General features: G+C 46.5%; 1 protein-coding gene across 3 annotated transcripts in view; it reads left to right on the forward strand.

Annotated features, from left to right (window-relative positions):
* The first annotated feature begins 13,414 nt into the window (after nucleotides 1-13,414).
* The window catches only part of Fam135b (family with sequence similarity 135 member B), a 301,016-nt gene continuing 296,831 nt past the window's right edge, over nucleotides 13,415-17,599 (forward strand). For 2 of the 3 annotated variants that reach the window (XM_005316131.4, XM_078016661.1), the window contains exon 1: nucleotides 13,442-13,533. The gene's annotated coding sequence lies outside the window, so the exon portion shown is untranslated. Of the gene's footprint in view, nucleotides 13,534-17,599 lie in introns of all 3 variants that reach the window. The other variant, XM_078016660.1, reaches the window with a different exon arrangement.

Consider the following 17,599-nt stretch of genomic DNA (forward strand, 5'->3'; position numbering starts at 1 on the left):
TCTAGGCGTGGGGTGAGGGGCATGTCTTCTCTGCCAGTGGAAATAGCAGGGCTTTTCTGTCTGGGTTTAGCAGGAACAAATTGGAGATATGGATACAAAGAAGGCAGCGCATTACTTCTTTTTTAAATAAAAGCTCTACATCACGTGGAGTCAAATAAGCCAGACTCAGATTGTCCAGGGTTGTGTGTTTTCTCTCACGTGTGGAAGCTAGAGAGAGAAAAGGAGGAGAAAGGTGTGTGTGTGTGTGTGTGTGTGTGTGTGTGTGTGGTGTCTCATGGGAGTCACAGGGAGATGGGTGCAGTAGAGGAAAAGGACCAGGAGGGGAAAAGGGGAGGGGAAGGGAAATTCGATTCTGGGGAACAAAATTAACCAAATCATGTTGTTATATCATGTGTGGTATGAACATAAAACAATGAACCCCGCTGTTCTGTGTAATTACAGCACACCAAAAAACAAAATACAAAAAAAAGAATAAATTTTTTTTAAATTTAAAAAGCTCTATAATTACAAGGGATATTTACACCTAGTGAAATCTCTTGATCTCCCTGTGCCTAAGCTTTGTAGCTTGTAAATTGGGAACAATGTCTCCCTCATGGTGGCAATGGGGACCAGGGAGGAGTCCGAATGTGAAATGCCCCACTCGGTTCTCTTGCCTGTGCTGGGAACTGAGAAGTGGGTAGGGGGAGAGGAAGAGGAAGGGGGAGCCTTGCATTGTGCACACAGACACGGAAGACACCGCCGCCCCTGCAGATCCCATGTACCACTGTGCCTTGAAGGTGACCTGCATTTCAGAGGGTTGGAGGAACACCACTTACCAGGAATGCCTTCATCTGCCCATGAGAACGCTCAGGGCCGGGGTCCTGTCACCCTATCTGGGGCTTGTGGTGGAGTGATTGGTGCCAGGCTGGGCAGACGCACTTGGTGGTGGGATGAGGAGAACCCACCAGCTCTGGCTGGGTCACCTAAACCAGGCCAGAGAAGGCTGCCCTCGTGCCCAGGTGCTCATTCCCACCTCTCCAGAACGCAGCCCGGAACTGGAAACTTCCCTTCCTGCCACATTTGGGAACCGCCATCCTCTCAGAGAATGTTTCCCTCACCTCCTCTTGGCAGCCACCCCCTCGTCCAGCGTGTCTTCTGGGTCTGCAGACATCGCCTCCTCTCTGAAGCCTGTGGGCCATGCCGGCACCACCTCCTGCCCCCACGGCTCTGCTCATTCCCCTGGGCTCTTCACACTTCAGGTGACCCTGACCTGTCCCTTAACATTGTTTGCCACTCCCTGCAAGTTCCCCATGTCTGCCACCCACTCCTCACAAAATTCAATGCAGCCTTCTCTGAGGCTCCTCTCTGACCTCTGGGGGCTGCCTCCCATTGTATCTGGTCTGACACACCTTTGCCATACACTGTGGCATGACAACCTCATGTCAGCCTTGTGGTGAGTCCTCATCCAGGGGCCTGAGTTGTGTTTGAGTGACGAGACCCACACTTAGAGCTCCCAGGACAGGGATCACGCACAGACGCCCGCCTCTCCCTCGAGGCTCCTGTCCGTGACCATCTCCAGGGAATGCAGCTCTGGCTCCAGTTCCCCACCATGGCTCTCCATGAACTCCGGGTCTGCTCCCATGTGCAGCAGAGGTGCTTGGACTCTGTCATCTGTTGCTCCCATCTGCCACCCGTCTTTGCTTTGGCATCGTCTGGTTTAAAGACTTCCTCTCCTGCTCTCATTCCGGGAGGTTTTGATGAGCCAGGAATGACTCGCCCAACTCCCTAGGCTCTCTCTCATGTGGGACAATGTTTAAGTGTGAAAGCTTTGGAATGGGAAAGATCTGGAACGAAAGCCCATCTCAGTAGCTGAGCATGGTGCTCCACCTATCTGGGCACTGGCTTTTTATCTGTAAGCCAGAGATAATCAGAGCCACTTCATTATCCAGTTGTGAGGACTTCAGCTGCTCCATGTGTCATGCTTCACAAAACAAAGAAAACTACCCTGCAGTTGGTTCACACAGCTCTGGCTCCACACTCCTAACCACGGGGTCTCCTTCCATTTCCCCTCCTGTGACAGCAGGGTTGACCCCAGGACTAGCCAACCCCAAGCCCCAGAACGCTTCACTCAGACAAGCCTAAGTTCAGATTCTTTCTGAGCACAATGCCTGTCTTTCTGCTTCCTCTTTCCCTCCCACTCTCCCACCATTTTTTGTTTGACCTTCCCAGATGTATCCAGTTCCCAGTTCCTTTCTCCTCTCTCAGTCTATCATGATCCATCTCTTCAACCAACAGCCTGTAATCACCCTGAGTTCACAGACGGCCACGCTGTCTCCATCTCAGTCCTGCCAGAACCCCTGGAGATCCAAGCGGTTGTCCATGACCCGCATTTGCCCCTTCACAGCAAACCGATAGCATGTCCTGCTCTGGTTTCTCACACCAATCCATGTCCACCATTTCATCAAAAGCTCGTTCCGACTCGTCCTCTCTGGGAAGGCCAGCCCTCTTTCTACCTCTCACATAAAATCCCACCCACCAGGCACTGGAGACCCTCCTGCCCGTAGGGACTGCCCTCTGCTCCCTTCCAGCTCCCTCCTGAGTCTCTCATCTCACCCTTCATGGTGCTTTCTTCTCAGCTTATACACAGGCTCAAGTGGTTTCCACCCCAAGAAACTGTTGCATCTCTGGAAATTTGTTCCTTTGTTCCATTTAGCAACTGAGTCAATAATTCAAACACTTCCTAGCAAGAAAATGTTAGCCTTCCCCATGATCGTCAAATATATTAAAGAAACAGATGTTACTGTTGTACAAAATAATTTGAAGAAATAAAATGGAAAACTGCACAACTTAATTCAAGAGGGCAACACAACTGATTCTACAACCAAAGTTTTTCAGAGTAAAGAAAAATTATGTTCAAACCTCATGCATCAACAAAACAGCTCTGTAAATAAAACACGGGCAGCCTGAATAGAACACAGTTTGCAAAAAGATAGAGCTTACCACCAATTAGTTTTCATTCCAAGAGCACATCAACATTATAGGACATGTTAATATATTATTAATACAATATTTCATTAATACAGGTGAGGAGAGAAATAGCTGTCTTGTCTTAATAGATATAGAAAAAGGTTTTGATAACATGTCAAGGATCATTATTTTAAAGGCTCAGTAACAGAACAAATTAAAACCTTCCTTAAACTGATAATTAATGAACATATATAAACAAAATAATGAAATTATATACACAATATTGACTTGTTCAAAAGCATTCTCTTTAAAAATAAAGATCAAGGCAAGACTGCTCATTACCACTTCCTCTAAGCTATGTTTGGCCAGGGAACAAGAACATCAAAGAGAAATAATATGTGTAAAATATAAAAAGGAAGACGGGCAACTACAATTATTCACAGATAACTGTTTACATAAGAAACCGAAACACCTATGAGCACATTATTAGAATTAATAGGAAATTACAGGAACAGGATTTCTGTTGTCTAAATGGTCCCCACCCCCAATTCATGGGTTGAAACCTAATCCTCCGAGTGGAGGTATTAAGGGCCTTCCAGCATGAATAGGCCAGGAAGGAGATTAGTGCCCAGGATTACAGAGGCCCAGGGGATTTGCTTGCCTCTTTCCTGCTGTGAGCATAGACTGAGAAGTCTCCATCAAGGAAGCCAACAGCCCTCACCAGACACCCAATCTGCTGGTGCCTTGATCTTCAGTTTCCCAGGCTCTGAGATTTTAAGATCTAAGTCTCTGTTCGTTCATAAACCACCTAGTTTGTGGTAATTTTGTTATGGCATCCCACACAAACTAAGAAAAGAGTCAATAAAAGCAATTACTCTTGTCAATTGCACTTCTACCAATGATTGGAAAAGAGGATGTACCCGGGAATGAAATGGAGCAAGTTATGTTCCGTGCATTTGTGAATATCACCATGAGCCCCATTCTGATGCATAATCATAATACGTTAATAAAAAAGAGAAATTTTTGTTTTCAATGGGATATTTAAAATGGCATCAAAAATATGCATGGTACCTAAGTTTAAATCAAACAAAATCTTTGCAAGTGCTTTAAGTAGAAAATTTTTGAATTATATTACTGCATAAAAGGCTGAGATAAATATATAATCTTTCTTCATAAATATGCCAGTCATTCCCAAATTTATCTATAGAGTCAATGCAATTCCACAGCAAACCTAAGTAATATTGTCACAAAAATTAACAAACTTAGTAAAAAATTCAAAGGGAGAAAGGAATCACAGTCTCATTCCTTCCTTAATTCCTACAGTCTGCTCCTGTCAAGAATAGCTGATGGACTTCCAAAGAAGGATGAGGTGTATGGTGTCACCCTGATAGATAACACGTTGCACTGTAAACGGGAGAATTATAAACAGTGGCGTGTTGCACTCGAGAGGGAAAAATAAAGCCCACCATACTAATGGAACCAAAGAGCAAGCCCAGGGTGAGTCCCCTCCGCACCTGAAAGGCTCTTCCCTAATAGAGCTGGTGTTGCGGGTTATAGGCAGAAGGGTTGCAGGACAGTGGATAGTGCTGGATAGCCACATAGAAGAGGGTTAGGTTTGGATTTGGAGTGTCCCTCAATAGCTTGTTTTGAAAGTGGATCCTGAAGCAGTACCGTTCAGATGTGGGATGACTGGAATATTCAATGATTGGAATCCAGGGCTCTGTCCTCATTAATGGATTAATTCACTGTGGCTGAATGAACGACTGGGAAGTGGGGCCCTATTGGAGGAAGTAGGTCACTGGTGGTGTGCCCTTGGCAGGGCTTATCTTCCACCGGCCCCTTCTCCTCTCTCCTTCTGCTCTCCGTCTGTCACGAGCTGAGAAGGTTTCCTATGACACACACTTCCTCCATGATGTTCCTGCCTTGGAGCCCGTCAACCATGAACTGAACCTCTGAAACCATGACCCCAAATAAACTCTCCCTCTTGACTTGTTCTTTCCAGATATTTGGTCACAGTGGTGAAAAGCTGACTAAAACAAAGACTTAAACGTAAAAAGCAAAGATTTACAATCATATATATATATAAATATATATGCATATAATATACGTAATGTAGTAAAATATATAATATGCCAGTTATATATATATATATATATATATATATATATATATATATATATGGATTTTTAATGGCCTGAAAATATAAAAATGCCCCTAAAGAGAACCAAAAATATATTAAGATAAATGACATAAACACCAATTTCTATTAATTAAGACACCATGGAAATGTGGATAAACTAGACCCACAGTGTCTGAGATGATATTTGAACAGACAGAAGCCACAAAATACTATGAAATAAAAAGAATTCCTATAAATACAAAAGAAAAAGTTAAGTGATCCAAAAATAAAAATGGGTAAAACAGCAAAGAATAGGCAACATGAATGGCCTAATTGTATTTATAATCAGCAAAATGCAAATAAAAACCATTTCTGGGTCAAATGCCATTTCCCATTGATTAGATTAGCAATGTCAAAGCCTGACCTAAGGGGTGAGGGGAAGACATTGTGCCATGGGAAGCCACGCCCCCTGCTAATGTGAATTTGAGCGGTGCAGTCATTACAAAAGCTGTGGCACTACCCAGGAAATACGGTGGTGAGTGTGTTCTGTAACTTGGCAATTGTCATCCTAAGTGTAGAGGATGGGCCTATCTGTGTCAGGAGATGCACAGGGGTACTCACAGCCACTCCCTTGGAAACTTGTGAGCACACCTGTACACGCACACACACACACAGAGGGCACAAATATGTTCTTATACTGGAATATTATGCAGTGATAGCAACGGGCTTCCTCTGTCATAGTCAATGAGACACAGCTTCCTATATCAACAGAATGCTTCTAAAAACCATGTTCAGGCAAAAGGAAAAAAAATCTCTGAATAATGAGCATAATTCGGGCTGGGGTTGTGGCTCAGTGGTAGAGTGCATACCTGGCACTTGTGAGGCACTGGGTTTCATCCTCAGCACCACATAAAAATAAATAAAATAATGGTATTGTGTCCATCTATAACCAAAAATATTTGAAAAAGAATGCACATAATTTAATTCTGTCGCCTCAATTATTTTAAAAAATTCATTGTATATGACATAGATATGGCAAAATGTAAAATATGATACATAACAAAACATGGAGAAGGAACCACAACCTGCTTCTCTCCTTCTTCCTCTTGCAATCTATCTTCTCTTATCTGGTCTATTTCATAATTTTCAAAAGCCTCTTAGAACAATAGAGAATGCATTTAATCACATTTTATTTAAAAAGCATTGATACCACAGAAGATTAATTTACTTGAGGGGGGTTTTGTGTTGAACTTGTATTGTTTCCATCCAGGGCAGTAAGGCATGGGTGGACAGGGAATCAAATTGTGGGACATCTGGAATGTCCAATCAAGCCCTGCCCACCATGGGGAATAGGAAACAGCAGCTCAGAAGGTCTGAGTGGTTTCCCCAAGATTCAGATTCAGTACTAAAGCAAGACCTAGGCCTCCTCATTACTCCCAAGAAGACCACGCAGCCCGGGCAGCCCAGGAGGGGATGTGACTGCAGGGATCTGGAAGAGATAGGCCTCTGGGGGAAAAAGAGTACCTTAGCTGGCACCTACATGCCACAGTGCCCTTCGGTACCCTGGACCACCCTACTTAGGTGGGGCTCATGTTCTATTACCCAGAGGAAGAATTTTGTCTCGGAGAGCAGGGGCAAGCAGCAGCACACTCAAGATGAATTCTTCCCCCTTTGTAGCTCACCAAGTGCAGGCCTTGGAATGGCGCCTGGATTTCTGCAGACAGGAATGATACTGAAGCCCCAAACATTTCCATCAAGAAAAGCGAGAGTGCCCTGCCAACTCCCCAGGCTGTGTTCCTTACAAAAGAAGAATTTGTCCCCAAAGTATGTAGTCATTTAATGTAATGATTCACCAACTTTGAAGGATAGATATATATGTTTTTATCTTTACTGAGCTGAAAAATAGTATGTTTTCATAACTTAACAAGGGCATTTTTTTTTTTTGTACCAGGGATTGAACCCAGAGGTGCTTGACCACTGAGTCATATCCCTAGCACCCTCGTATAATTTTTTTTTTTAAGACAGGGTCTTACTAAGTTGCTGAGGCTGGCTTTGAACTTGCAATTCTCCTGCCTCAGCCTCCTGAGCTTCTGGGATTACAGGTGTGCACCACTCCACCCAGTAGGGCATTTGGTTTTAATGCCATCATGCTATCAACTCAATAGACTCCTCCTTTATTCTTTTTTTTTTCCTTCAAAGTTCCTGACATTCTTAAAGATAAAAGTGATTGTTTTGTTATCAAGTAACCTCTTTTTTTTTGGGGGGGGGGAGAGGAGTAGTGAAACTTTCTCAGCATAAAAGCAATGGGTGTCATTAATTGTGATAAGTAATATAAATTCTGTGCTTTGAATTATCAGTCACTTATTACTCAAACCTATATTGAGGCATCTGAGGAGAAGTGCAGTGTGTAGATCCAGGGACCAAGACTACACAGGGCCAAACCCTGGCTCTGCATCTTCCCAGCGTGGGGGAGTCCTATTAGTCAGCTATGCCTCCGTTTCCTCACCTGAGAAAGGACTGGCTGATAACGGCACCTATCCTGTTTGTAGTCAGTGGAATCTGGGAGTGGATTTTGAGATTGCCTAGTAGTTTGAAAATCTGTGGCTTTTGACTGATGACAGATAGAACAGACCATTCTCTGCAAAAATTTCAGCTGCACCCAGAAAGCTTGGTGAGGTAAAAGGAGAACTAATTTCTTGCCCATCACAGTCTGATGAAGGTCAGGCAGTTGTCATCAGGAGCTTCAAGGTCAGTTCAGGGCCTGACCTACCCCATTTTAAAACTTGCCATTTGTTTTTTCTTACTTTTGTTGTTGTTGTTGTTGTTCAGTTTCAAATATAGAATAGAGGGGTGTGTGAGTGAGAGAGTCACGTGCTTTCTTTCCCAACACAGGAATGACCTCTCTTTTCTGCTCATTTGACTGTGGGTGAGGACTCAGTCAGATTAGTGGTTCTCAGTTGGAGCAATGCTGCCCCCAGGGACATTAGTCAATGTCTGGAGATTGCTTTGGTCATCACAGGTCACAACTGAGCAGGGACGCTGCTCCTGAGTCTAGCAAGGTAAGGTCAGGGGTGCTGTGCACAGGGCAGCCCCTCAGGACAAGGAGCTGCCCAATCCCCATTAGTAGTATGCTCAGACAGAGTCACTGAACTAGGTAATAACAGTAAGACATCTGTGCAGTTTATAGATATAAACCTCACAGAAGAGGAACCAAAGAGAGCACACAGGTAGTGATGACATGGACTCACCCACCCCTTCCAGGCTCAGCTCCCTGTAGCTTTGTGGATTTAGTCAACATCAACACCCTCTCCTTGGTTCCTACGGTCCCTGTGAAGGTGAAATCCATTCTGATGGACAGTGTTTAGGGTAGCACTGGTGCCTAGTAAGAACTCTACCAGCTCAGAGCTTGCTGTGGTCACTGTCACATGTGGCCCAAATAAAGCACTGACCAGACCCTCTGGGAAAACACACAGGTGGTGTGCTCTGGGCTGAACGACAGTGCTGCACAAGACCCATCTCAGAGCTGAACAAAGTCCACTTCTCCTAAGGCCCTTCCCACCCCTGTGCCAATCAACCCAGCTCTTGATTAAACAGATCATCATTTCATCACTTTGTTTGTTTGCTTATTTATTTACATTGATGGGGATCGAACCTACATATGCTGTATTACTGAGTTACACTGCCAGTCATTTCTGAACTTTTTATTGTAAGACAGGTCACACACGCACAAAAAGATAGGATCTCACTAAGTTGCTGAGGCTGGCCTTGAACTTGCTGTCCCCCTGCATCAGTCTCTGGATAGTGGCATTCCAGGTGTGCACAACTGCCACCAGCTCAGTCAGTCAAATTAAATACAGCAATTGAGCATCTATTGTAAGTACAAAGATGTTCAAAACAAACTTTTGATTTTGAGTTTTCAGGCAAGACAAGACAAACATGAGAAGAAAATAAGCCCCAAATGCATTCAAATCAATTTTTAAGATGTATTGAACATCTTCTATATGTTCCAGATGCTGTGCTACCAGTTGAGGAAAGAAAAGCCCTAGCTTTTCCAGATCTGCATTGAAAGACTCCTCAGCCTATAGTAGCAAATGCATTCGAGTCTGAATAATAGCATTCCTGATCTCTGAGCATGTGTGAGGCTCCAAGCAGCTCAGTGCAAGCAAGGGTTAACTCTCACACAGGTCTGAGGCAGCTTCATAAAGAAAGTCCTGAGCAGAAAAAGGCTTGGGGGAATGAATAAGGATTCCAGGATGTGCCAGAGCAGGATGCAGAAACTAGACTCATCTGAATGCCAGGCCTGGAATTCAGAGCCTTTCCTGAAAGTGCAGAATTCCTCCTGAAGGATCTTAAGAGGAAAAGAGGAGGATCAAAGTGGCAATTCTAAAAATCGATATGGTGTGAAGGGAGATGGCTTTTAAGAAATTACTCTATTTCAGATAAGGAATAGGATGACCCTGGGCCAACTGGGTGGCTTAGTGTGTGGTCAGAATGGAAATTGTGAGCAATGAACACAGCACTCTGCTATTTCTCCAACTCATCCCAACAAACATAATCAGAGCTCTCACGTGCATAGCCCCATGTTCTGTGTTATCCAGTTCTTGCACCCACAACAAGCCTGTGAGGTGCATTTTATTCTCCTCGTTTGAGAGAAAAGAAAATTGAGATATGACTAGATTGAGTCCATCTTCAAGGACAGTCCATAGAGATCAGTGGTGCCAGATTTCACAGTTGGCCAAGTTGCCCTGGTCTGAGTTCTTCCATTAGAGGATGAGAAGTTGCCTGCCTCTGTGGAAGTCTTGCCTCCTAAACTGACCCAAACCCATGGGGATGCATGGTCCCCAGGGGAGGCTACTCTAAACCTGCCCCTGCTGCAGCCCCAGAAATGGAGAGTGTGCAGAGTCTGAAAGCCTTTCCTTACAGTTACTTCTTGCTGCCACAGGATGTCACCATTGAAAACTTGCCTCCCACAGAAGAAATGTGGCCCGCTGTGCTGGGATTTTTGGTTCACCCTGAAAAGGCTCCAGCCCCATAGATCTCTGCAGAAGAGCCATCTTGCTCCACACCCCAGAGCTACACTCCAGAGCCAGAGTGTCCCCTGATTAGCTTCCCGGGTGTGTCTCTCAGTGTGCCCCTCTTTCAAATGGGCTATCATCTTCCAGTCCTGGGGCTGCATCTGTTCAGCATCTTTCCCAGAACCCCAATCCTCCTGTCCTATCTGTCACTATTTATCTCAAAACATCAAGTTAAGATTACATCCGTTTCCTTAGACACACCATCACTCACAAGGGCCTCTTGAAGAACTAGATGGAAAGAACAGACCTCTCCTGGGGGCCCTGTGATGGGTGACTTTGAAAGCTATTCACATGGTTGGGTGACAGTTGGTATTTAATTAGATGCTTAAGATGAGAGGTGCAGAGAGAAGGAGAGGGAAGGGAGCCTAGGATGACCTTAGGTTTCTGGTCCTGTTATTCCATGGACCGCCTCATTCCCTGGGGGGGGGGGCATAAGAGTCAAGTGTTGTTTCTGCACTTGAGATGGTTCTTCTAGGCTCACCCAGGGCAAGGCAGGGGCAGGGGCTTTCCCTTCTACACCTTTTGCAGCCCCTTAGCTTCTCAGGGGCTCACTCTACCAGGCTGAGGATGTATCAGGTGGGGACAGGGCATTGAGTATTCCCCTTCTAGGAGAGGGCATTGGGCTAGGGAATCTCTGGGCTTACAAGCCATCATCCCAGCTGGAAGTCTGACGGGTGTCCTGCTGGTCTATCCATGAGCAGCATTTGGAGAGGAAGACATCACAGTAAGAATTTGTAATACCGTTATATGGAGGACAGGGCAGGAGGTTCTGGGGCAAAGTCAATCATGCTATCCCAAGGTTCGTTGAGAGCCAAGTCACAAATTTATGTGTATAAAATGTATGTATATCACATATATATGTACACATAGACACACCCAAACATATATATCTGTGATCTTTTTCATTCAAAAATCAAAAAAATGTATGATAGACATGTACATGTAATTCTCATTCCTGTGCCAAATTTTTCCACTCAGTTCCACCCCACCCAGTCCCCCAAATTAAGACATTTCTCCAAGGTCTTTTACAGCCTTCTAGCACATATCCATGCCAGTGCAAATATATGTTTACATGTATGTCTGTCTCCTTGTTTCACAAAAAGATTTTGCTTTAAACATGTTCTGAACTTTTGCTTTTAAGTTACTGCATCATGGATTACTTTCATTCAGATAAATGAAACCTATTCTAGTGCAAGAGAACCAAGATCCTAGATCATCTCCTCTACAAGAGACTAGGAAACGTAGAGGAAAACTTGCGGGGGGAGGGGGGCAGAACTTGAATTGACTTTCAAAAATGAGTGTGAATAAAAATGCAATGTCAATGTTAAACATTGTATGATTTTTTTTTACAAAATATTTTTAGTTGTAGATGGACACAATAACCTTATTTAATCTATGTATTTGCATGTGGTGCTGAGGATGGAACCCAATACCTCACACATGCAAGGCAAGTGGTCCACCACTGAGCTACAACTGCAGCCCCAACTTCATATGACTTTGATCACATTTGTATAAGTTTAAATTAAAGGTATGTATTTTCTTTTTGGAAAAACAAATTCATTTATTCATTTATTTCCCATTCACCAAATATTCCTGTTCCCGTCTTGACTGAGTGCTATGGGGAGAATAAGCAAAGCACAGACCAGGGACATAACCTGCCCAGGCCCCGTGGCAATGGTCTCCTCGCCATGCCCTTTTCTGCAGCTTAGTGCCCATCCTGTCCACTGCTACAGGGTCAATCTGGATGACCTTGCCAACCTTCTGATCCAGCCTTTCTCCTGCTGAAATTCCTTCAGTGTCCTCACTGTCCTCAGCATCAAGTCCCACCTTCTTACTTGAATCCCAGTGCTCCTGAGGGGTGCAGCCACTCTTGCCTGGCCTCTCCTGGCATGCTCTGCCCCAGCTATGCTGGGTGTGCATGCAGTGTGGATGAAACCACCCAGCTGGCCTGGCTGGGCTCCAGGCCTCTGCCTGCCTGTCCTCAGGTTCTACAATGAGTAATCTCCTACACCTGTCACCTCTCCCGTTGCCTACTTTCAAGTGTCTTTCCCTTATTCCTATAACCACCCCCCAACTGGGTTGGAGGTTACTCATACTGATGGCAATATAACCTGTGTCTCTGACTGGAGTGAGTATAGTCCAGTGTAATGGAATGAGCACTGGCCTTCCAGGTCCCCATCTTAGTTCCTCCTCTAAGGTTCTCTTGTCATCTGTGACTGACATGCCCTGGGAACACAGGGGTAGTGAGAATTAAGGTGTCCCCGCGTCAGACGCCCCCTGAAGGGAGCTCGGTAGATGGGAGCTAGCTTAGCCTCCCAGCATCTCTTCTCCTCTTTCTTCGGAACCCCTCGCAGCTTTACGCCTCCATGTTCCCCTTAAAGTAAGGAGACCAGCACATGATGGGTGAGTTAGCTGGTTGCGGCCCCCGCTGACGTCGTGGTGGAGGCATGGATTGCCAGGCAATCTCACACGGTGCCCAGTCCATCTCACGCCTGCCCCGGCCTCTACTTGTTGCCCTGGGATCCACTTCCAGGTTTAACTCCCCGCTGCTGGGGTCCGGAAAGGACCCCCTCTTTCCGTTGCATCCCGTCTTGCAGCTCGGGAGGGCAACCCCGACGTGGAGACTGAGCATGCTCGCGGCCGCAGGCTGTGAGGGCCGGACGTCTGCCCAGCGGCTGGCGCCCTCCTCAGGCCGGGCGGGCGGGGTTGGTCCGCTGGGCAGCCTGCCCGGCCCGAGGCTCCGAGCTAGGAATCGCGGGGGAGAGGGACGGAGGTGGGGCAGCGCGAGCGGCGCCTCCCAGCCAGTCGCGCAGCCTCCCGGCGCTGCGCTGCGGCTGCGGGAGCCGAGCCAGCGGGAGCGGCGGGCGGGCTCTCCAGGCCGCGAGGGCGCGCTGCGCGGCGCGGGGGTCTGGCCGCGTCCCGGCGGGGAAGGAGAGGAGCAAGGGCGCCGGAGGGGAGCAGAGCCCGCGGGACGCGAGCCCTGGGCGCCCGCGCAGCCTCTCCGTCCTTTCTCCCGGCAGCTGCGGCGACCCAATCCCCTTAACCGTATTCGCAACCTGGCCTCCCGGCGCCTTTCCTGGGGCTGTCCGGAGGCCGTGGCCGGGCAGCTGTTGCGCCGAGAGGGGGCAGCTGCGGAGTTCCATAACCATAGCAACCGCATCAGCACCACGGCGGCGGCAGCGGCGCGAGGGCAGCATCCTCTCGCTCCTCCTCCAGGCAGCCTCGCCTTGGGGACCTGAGACCCAGCTCGCAGGTGCCGCGGACTCCTCCGTCCGCCACCGCTGCTGCAAGTGTCGGCGGCTGGAGAAGGCAAAAAGAGGAGGGTGACAGGCCCGGAGCCAGCCGAGCTGGGCCCTAGGAGGTGAGAGAGGGGAGCCCTGCAGTAGGAGACAGGTAGGTGAGCGCGCTCCGGGGTCTGCAGCTGCAAACTCTCTGTGGCAGTGACGTTTCTGGAAGCGTGGTTGCTAGTTGGATGGCTTTCTATTACTGAACGGGGATTCTGCCGCGAAATGTGGTTGATCTTCTGTTTCCTCCAATCTTTCTGTCCTTTGATCTTGCCACACATCTGGGCAGGTCTTCCAGCGGGCACGAAGGGGCTTCGTGGTGATGGGTGAGGAGATGCTAAGTTAATGAGGTGGTCTCCACAGAAGTCTCAGGTAGTGCCTGAGGGGGCACATCCGGACCCCTGTCCACCCAGTTCCTCTGAGCTGAAGAAGACCATGCTGGGGCAGAGGGGGCAGTGGTAGCCACTTTCTGGTGGTCCAGGCTGACTCAGAAACCTGTTCTTTCCTGTGGCTTGGTTTGGGGCAGAGGTTGGGGGGAGGCACTGCAGCTCAGCTATGACATGGAAGGGGACCAGAGCATACACCAGCTCTTCAACCATAAAGACAGCTTCCAATCCAGCCACTGGAGGGGATGTGCAGACAAGGAAAATAGTAACTCTTACCATTTGGACACCAGGGGTATCTCTGGAGTTTTTCATGCCGTTAGCATTGACTCTTGGCGATGGGGTGGGAGTAGAAACACATCCTTAAGCTAGCAGTCAAGATTGCCCTCTCCCCTTCTCTTTACCTAATTTCTTTAAGCTTCCTCCTTACTGCCAGTTAAACCAGAAGTGCATGGAGCACAGTGTCTCCTTCGCCCCTTGGCCATTGGCAAACTGGCCCACTTTCTGAAAATCAAAAAAAAATCCCACTTCAGTTCTCCTTTTGAACTGGGGTGGGGGATTATTTTCTATCAGGTTGGAATGCTCTTGATGTTCAGTGATATTTCAGAGACCAGAGGCACCTGGGCTATCCATACTGCATGAGGGAGTGTTAACTACATCTGTAGGCCAGAGGTTAGAACAGAATTCCAAACAGAGCTCAGCTGGGAACAGGGCCCCAGAAGACCCTAAGAGCAGGGAGGTTTGGTTAGGTGAGTAATTTGGGTCTGAAAGCTCTTTCATATAGGTAAGTAGGTCTCTGGGTAATTTCCAACATGGACAGCCGTTGACTTTGAAAGGGTTCTCCCTTTATATCCTGGCCTCAGGAGACTGTGGTAAGTCCCAGTTAAAAGGCTGTGTTCTTTAATTGGGCTTTTAATTTATGATGTAGTTATATTACCTGAGGGGATGTGAGTTGGCCAGCATTTCATCTGGGGATTTATGTCATAATGAGGACAATATTGCCATATTGTAGCAGACGGTAAGATATAGAGGAAAAAGGACAGGATTTAGAAGTCAGAAAACAGGGGTTTGAATTTTAATTTCACCACACACTTGCTGTATGACCTTGAGTTGTTCCAGTTGCTCAGATTTCTTTCTCTCATCTGTGGAATGGGATGCTAAGACTCGTTGCAGTTCACCGGTCTCTTGTAACTATCAAGTGGGATGATAGAGAGGGTGGATGGAAAGGACTTTTAAAAACCTAATGCCTTGTGCAAGTAAAATGTATTATCGTCATCTCACAAAGAAATAACCTTTCTCAGATCAGCAAATCATCTAACAGTTGTGGGAAGGCAGTGGCTATATTATTCGGTGACTCATGGTTGAAACACCGTAGTCTGGTCCAAGATACACTCAGGGCCATATAAAGAGGGCTTTATTGGGGGAATATGCTGCATGTCATCCTTCTTGCTTACAAGAGCTGAAGGTCAAGAGTTTTGCCATCATGTGCAGTACTTGTCTAGTTTGACACAGTGAGGTCTGCTTACCCCAGAGTGGAAATAAGCAGCTGATCATGTAAACAGACTTGCACAGAGTGGGATTTCACTTAAAGGTTGGTTAGATGGATACATTGGATACATTGTAGGCTTCTTTTAGGCAGGATCCCCTTCATCCAACTCTGCTCTGTAATGCCAGAGCAGAGTTTACCAAATGTTTGCCTATTTTGGTGAAATTGAACACTTGCCCCTTGATTTCCTTGCTGGGGGAACTGTAATTTCAGGAAGAAGCCTATGCTGTGTTATATCTTCCCTGATCTTTTCTACTCCTTTGTTTGCTCATGCTGGTCCCTGCAGAGATAGACCATTTCTTACTTCTTTCCACCCTTAATGACCTGATTCAGAGCCTCCCTCCTGTGGGACACCTTTCCAGGGTCTCTCTCATGTGCTTCTATGACACTTTGGATCTGTTTTGCGACAGGTTGTGCTGTGTCATTGCTTGCATTCATCCTGGTCCCCTCTTTTAAATTCTGTGCTTCCTGAGGGCAGGGGCCTCCCCCTATCCTACCTTGGCTGTGCCAAGCACCCGGTGCAGCAAATACCATGGAGAATGAGCTGCGTGATGGTCGGACCGTACCTGCAGCCTGACCACCTGTACAGGAAGACCATTACGGAGGCTGTCCCTGGCTGCTCTCCCTGTCGATGTGCAGAATGCCTGGGTTATTGGGCATCATTTAGGGTCAATCTACTGAAGCGGAGCCAAGGAGAACAGAAACACATACTTTGCCTCAAAATGCTCATTTTTTTTTCAAGTGGGCACTTTAGAATAGCTGTAATCTGGTGTTGAATGGCCTTCATATAACATTTGCTGAAAACCTCCAATAGAATATTTTAGGCTTAAAATGTGTTTCTCTCCCTTCAGTTTCTTTCCTTGATTTCAACTCCTATAAATGGGAAAACATATAAATTGAATTTAAAAGGTCTAGGTTTGAATCTGTTCCAAAAGAATGTGGAACTAGGGCCCTTGATCGCCTTGTGCCTCAGTTTCCTCACTTATAAAAATGTGATTATTAATGCCAATCTCACAAGGAGACTAAGCACTTGGAGTGAGTTGAAAGTAGGATAGTAGAAGCTTTTAATAAACTGTAAAATATTCTACCCCAATATATATTTTTTTCTTTTCCTTAACTTTTGTTCTAGAAAATGAGCAAAATCCCTCTGCCTAATTATGTAGCATCAGACAAAATGAGCTTCAAATCCAGGCTTCTCCTCTCATTAGCTCTGTGTGACCTTCAGGAAATCATTTTGCTCTCTCAGCCATTTGCTCTATCTGCATAGTATTATGATGACAGCTACCTTTCCAGGTAGGTTGGGGACATATACACTAAGAAAACAGGCATGTAATTTCCAAATGCTAGATACAGTTGCCCATAATAGAAAATTCCAGAATATTTTTAAATTGTCAGATTACATTTCTTCCCTGAACTTCACCTACCTTTACTAAGGAAATAGATAACAGTACCCACCCCCCGCCCCAAGTCTCCTTTTTGTTAGGTGTATAAGGTTCCGTGAGGAGTGAGGTAAGCTAAAGATTCAGATCCAGGCACTGAGTCCCCCTGTGACAGTGACTGCCTAGCTCTATATCAGTGTTCATCTCTGCTGATCTATGTCCTCCTCACCCAGGTGACATCTGTAGCTCTCTATCTAGCCTTTACTTAGAGGCTCTTAGTTTTACACTCCAGTGTGCTCTATACCCATACCTCCATCACCAAATTTCTCTCCTTTTTGAATTTTCCCAGCCAGATGCTTCCAGAGTTTCCAAAGCGATTCTGAGCCTTAAGAGTTGTTGAACGCCCACCTCCATCTCTCCAGCCCAAGACCCATTCTTGTCTTCCTCCAGGCAGGAAGTTTGGCTGCTGTATCCAGCCTGGAAGGTCTTTATTCCACACAAGCACCTGTCTTACCTGAGAGGGCTGGCGGAAATTCATGACATTGCTGGTATCAGCTGAGCTTGCCAGACACTGGGTGCTCAGCAATGTCAAGTGTTTCTGCTCAAACATGAAATTTTTCTAGGTTGCTGCACAGCCATGTCAGGAGTGATTGTGGATCGGGGGGGGGGGGGGGGGCTCAGATCTCAAAGGAAACTGGATCTGTGAGCACAGGCTCTGTGACCCTCTGCTCTGGTGTAGATGGAGTGGCACTCTGACACGTGGGGTACGGGAAATGTGCCTAAGTGACCTGCCTTGTGCCACTCATCATGCCAGACCCTAGAAGTCACTCATGAACAAGGCAAGGTCCTTGCTTTTCAAGGGGTAAG

Source organism: Ictidomys tridecemlineatus, chromosome 7, assembly GCF_052094955.1.
Source record: "Ictidomys tridecemlineatus isolate mIctTri1 chromosome 7, mIctTri1.hap1, whole genome shotgun sequence".
NCBI lineage: Eukaryota > Metazoa > Chordata > Mammalia > Rodentia > Sciuridae > Ictidomys > Ictidomys tridecemlineatus.